The sequence below is a fragment of the Cervus elaphus genome, chromosome 28, assembly GCF_910594005.1.
Source record: "Cervus elaphus chromosome 28, mCerEla1.1, whole genome shotgun sequence".
Taxonomy (NCBI): domain Eukaryota; kingdom Metazoa; phylum Chordata; class Mammalia; order Artiodactyla; family Cervidae; genus Cervus; species Cervus elaphus.
In genome coordinates, this window is record NC_057842.1 from 47,600,099 (window position 1) to 47,605,489 (window position 5,391).

At 36.9% G+C, this 5,391-nt stretch overlaps 1 non-coding gene across 1 annotated transcript; it reads right to left on the reverse strand.

Moving 5' to 3' along the window:
• Positions 1 to 2,778: 2,778 nt before the first annotated feature.
• On the reverse strand, positions 2,779 to 2,885 carry LOC122685655. The gene has a single exon (XR_006338505.1). It is a non-coding gene; the product is annotated as a U6 spliceosomal RNA (small nuclear RNA).
• Between the last annotated feature and the right edge of the window lie 2,506 nt (positions 2,886 to 5,391).

Below are 5,391 nucleotides of genomic sequence, written 5' to 3' on the forward strand. Positions count from 1 at the left end.
ATTCATATGTTGCCATGGCAATGGATAGTTATAATAATACTTTGTAGTTATATTAATAATTTGATCAATAACCAAGATATTTTGGAAGAAAGAACACAAGAGACTATCAGTAACAGACACAACAATGTGTTGTACAATATAAAGTAAAAAAAAAAAACCTAAAAGTAAATGTGGATAAATTCATAATATGAGATATGGAAGCCATAATGGTTATTTTATTCAGATTCCCTAGAGGTAGAGCTTTAGACTGCTATTTGCATGTAATTTGTTGAGAATGTGCTACCATGAATGAATGAATGAGGGAAGACAGAAGATGCAAGATAAGAAGAAATAAGAAATGTATTTTCAGCTGGAGTCCATCCAGCTCCAACTGAATACAATGGGGAACTTTCTTTCATCTTGAAGCCAAGGGACCAGCTTTTGTATTCCTCTCTGAGTCAGTCATTGACTATCCTACCACCCCCACCCCAGAGGGTTGTGATCTTCCAGGTAAAACAGCTCCCAATCAGCTGAGAGCAATTCTCTTGGGAAGAAGGGCAGCTGTGAGCCATGAACCATTAAAACTTACAGTAGCTGGAGGATGGAGGCAGCAGACAGATAAATAGGGTCTTGCCATCTAGGCAGATAATATTTACCTACTATAATAAAAAATAAAAGAAATTCTTAAGGGAGATAAGAAATGTTTACTAAGGTTTAAAAAATAAATTCTCCATGCCAAAATTACAACATCAAAACCTGTATACAAAATTAATAGGCAAGCAATCAACTGTGAAAAATATTGGAAAAAATTGAAACAAAAATTGATGTGTTATATTTAAAAGGCTCTTATTACTAAAGGAGTAAAATCAGTCTTAAAACATAATCACCCACAAAGTCAAAGAAACCAAAATAAAATTGGCCTTTTACTAGGCAATGTTTCAGTCATATTAATGGTTATAAATTTTAAAAATAATATAATAAGCATCAATGTATCTAGCACCTTGCAATCACAAGTGCTTTTTAAAAAAATTCTGTTTCCAATAACTTCCATTTTCACAATAAAAAATGAACATGATGAACTAGGGGATTATTTTTCAAATGAGTAGCTATTTTTTGCTAAATACTAAATGCAAAGCATTATCTTCCATATATTTAAACTGGACACTAAATATTTCATTCAGCAAGTTGCTTTACTTGCCCAGCATTATGTTTATCATGTTATAGAAATTCTCTTATACTAACGTTTCTCTTAATTAGTAGAAATAGATGCTGAATTTTTAAATATCTTTTCTGTATCCATTAATATTAGTCTTTCTTATTCGTGAATGTTATGTATTGAATAAATACATTTTGTATTTTCAAGATTTATTTATTTTATTTTTTGGCTGTGATGGGTCTTTGTTGCTGTGCACAGACTTTCTCTAATAGCAGTGACTGGGTGTTAATCTTTGCAGTGTATAGGCTTACATTTTCTAATATTAAACTTAACTTGCATTTTTAAGGAAACCCTAGCTTGCTTATGAATATTTGTTTAGAATTTTAAACTATGATTCTATAATTTGAAATTCTTTTTACTCCTGATGTTCTTCATTGATTATACTAGGCTTATGGAATGATTCAGAATCTTATTCTCTTAATTGCATCTTTTTAAACAGTATATATGGGGCTTGCCTGATGGGCCAGAGAGTAAAGAATCCTCTTGCAATGCAGAAGACACAGGAGACTGGGTCTTGATTCCTGGGTTGGGAAGATTCCCTGGAGGAGGAAATGGCGACTCATGCCAATGTTCTTGCCTGAAAAATCTCATGGACAAAAGAGCCTGGTGGGCTATATTCCAAAGGGTCCCAAAGAATTGAATATGATGGAGCATGAGCACAACCACTTTAAAGAATTTATATAAGAATGGAATTACTAGTTCTTAAATATAAAACCTATAAGAATATGTAGATTTTTATGTATGGATGGAAGAGTGAATTATATTTTAACTATTTTTTAAGTTTATGAGCTTTTATCTAGTCAGATATTTTATTTCTTATTAAAATGTTATTGGATATAGTTGCCTTACAGTGTTGTGTTAGCTTCTGCTATGTGTGTGCATGCTAAAATGCTTCAGTTGTGTCCAACTCTGTGCGACCCTACGGACTGTAGCCTGCCAGACTCCTCTGTCCATGGGATTTTCCAGGTAAGGATACTAGAGTGAGTTGCCATGCCCTCCTCCAGGAGATCTTCCCAACTCAGGGACCAAACCCACACCTCTTATATCTCCTGCATTGGCAGGCAGGTTCTTTACCACTAGTGCCACTTCAGAAGCCCAGGTTCTGTATACAACAAAGTAAATTAGTTGCATGTACACATATATCCCTTCCCTCTTGGATCTCTGTCCCACCCACCCTCATCCCACCTAGGTAGGTCACCACAGAGCACTGAGTTGAGTTCCTTGTGCTATATAGCAGATTTCTACAAGCTACCTATTTTATACATGGTAGTTTATATATCTCAATGACCCACTCCATCCCATGTGCTCTCCCCCATGTCCACATATCTGTTCTCTAAGTCTGCATCTCTATTCCTACACTGCAAATTGGTTCATCTGTACTATTTTTATAGATTCCACATATATCTGTTAATATATGGTATTTGTATTTCTTTTTTTGACCTACTTCACTCTGTATGACAGACTGTAGGTTTATCTACATCTCTGCAAACAACCCAGTTTTGTTTGTTTTTATGGCTGAGTAATATTCCATTGTATGCATGTACCACATCTTCTTTTCTTTTTTTTTCTTTTTTTTTTTTGTTAAAAATATGGAACGCTTCACGAATTTGCGTGTCATCCATGCGCAGGGGCCATGCTAATCTTCTCTGTATCGTTCCAATTTTAGTATATGTGCTGCCGAAGCGAGCACCCACATCTTCTTTATCGATTCATCTGTTGATGTTCATTGAGTTTGTTTTCATGCTCTCAGTTCAGTTCAGCTGCTCAATTGTGTCTGACTCTTTGCAACCCCATGGACTGCACCACATCAGGACTCCCTGTCCATCACCAACTCCTGGAGCTTGCTAAGGCTCATGTCCATCAAGTCGGTGATGCCATCCAACCATCTCATCCTCTGTCGTCTCCTTCTCCTTCTGACTTCAATCTGTCCCAGAATCAGGGTCTTTTCAAATGAGTCAGTTCTTTGCATCAGGTGTCCAAAGTATTGGAGTTTCAGCTTCAGCATCAGTCCTTCCAATGAATATGCAGGACTGATTTCATTTAGGATTGACTGGTTTGGTCTCCTTGCAGCCCAAGGGACTCTCAAGGGTCTTCTCCAATACCACAGTTCAAAAGCATCAATCCATGTCCTAGCTATTGTAAATAGTGCTGTAGGGAACATTGAGGTGCAAGGATCTTTTTGAATTATGGTTTTCTCAGGGCATGTGCCCAGTAGTGGGATTTCTGGGTCATATGGTAGTTCTGTTTTTAGGTTGTCAAGGAACCTCCATACTCTTTTGGGCTCCCCTCTTGGCTCAGATGGTAAAGAATTCACATGCAATGCAGGAGACCCAGATTCAAACCACGGGTTGGGAAGATCCCCTGGAGAAGGGCATGTATTACTGCCTGGGAAATACCATGGACAGAGGAGCCTGGTGGGCTATAGTCACTGTTTTCCATACTGGCTGTATCAATTTATTGAGTTTTGGTGTTTTGAAGTCTTCTTAAAATTTTTCCAATTGTCTAACATTTCAAATTTATTTTCAAACATATCTCAGGACTGTGCCTCCCAAATAGCTGGGGGACTATATGTACAAAGGAGTACATATAGGTAAAATCACTGACTGAAGGCTACTCCTGAGAATATCATCTCTCCAGTATGTCCAGCCTATTCCATACATGCTCTAAGCAGCCCATAAAAGACTTCGGGAAGGAAACAGAGTGATAACTATATATAATAAGAAACTCAGTATACATGGGGATGGTGAATACTAAGTAAACATATATATATATATATATATATATATATATATGATACTGATTGAATCTGACATGGGTGCCTAGATTATTAATTATTGTCTCCTTCCTTTTAAAAATAATTTATGGTCGAAATCATTCTATTTACTACTTCATTAAAGTTGCATATAATGAAATTTGCATATGTCTTCCCAGGTGGAGCAAGTGGTAAAGAATCTGCCTCCAATGCAGGAGATATAAGAGATGTAGGTTTGATTCCTGGGTTGGGAAGATCCCCTGGAGAAGGGCATGGCAACCCACTCCAGTATTCTTGCCTGGGGAATCCCTTGGACAGAGGAGCCTGGTGGGCTACAGTCCATAGGGTCACAAAGAGTCAGACATGACTAAAATGACTTAGCACCCACACAAAGTTGCATATGGTTGTACAGGTCATGTTTTCATTATCATTTAATTTAACTATTTTCTAAGGACTGCTATTTGTTTTAACTTAGGCTATTAGAAGTATATTTTAGAAATTTCCTCATATATGTCATTTTAGAGAAAGTTTCATTGCCTTGAATATATGTGTGGATCTTTCACCCTAGTCTCTAGGGGGGATTCAGGGAGATTGCTAAATTTGATGATGTCTTTCATGAATTGTAAAAAAAAAAAAACTTCAGAATTATCCATGTATTCACTTCCTTGGTAAATCTATTTAAATAGCTCAGATATTCTAATTCTATGTCCCATGTTTGTCAAAGTTTTTTTTTCATTTTTTATCTCCTTGTGTTTTATGCTTAGAATTTTTAAATTTTAGCTGTACTTTTTACATATATCTGACAAGTTAATTAGTCCTCTCCAGGTAAATTCATCTGATGTTTAAGCCCACACATTAAATTTTAAATTTCAGTGACTGGGCCTTGGTTCTGACCATGATGGAGGGCCATGATGGAGCGCCTAGTATCAAACTTGTTGCCAGCCATAAGGCAGATCAAAATGGATGCAAGTTTTTTAGGTATTGGACAACAGGCAGTGTAGGACTGTGGTTCTTGAAAAAGAACAGAAGCACATAAGAAGAAACAATCATTGTCCACCTGAAGGAAGGTACTGATCATCACACATGGAAGTGGAGGCTTAGCAGAAGTCAGTGTTCATGAATTGAGAAAACAGAGATGAGATTTCAGGGTTTCTGAACCAGTTTGTATATTTGAAACAAGGCTCTGGAGAAAAGGAGAATGCAGATAGAAAGTCCAAGAAATAATGTGAGGAATTTCTGTAAGTCCCTGGCTAAAGTCTGGATTTAGAGAAAGATTCCATTAGGTCTAAAAGAGAGCATCTGCTCTTAAGTTGAGAGGTGAATACAGATAACACAAAGTCATTCAAAACTGGGAGATGCTGTAGGTCTAGCCAGTCAGGAAGGAGATACTTTGCAGACTAATGTTATAAAGTAAGGCTGCACCCTTGGTCTAAGGGAAAAGCAA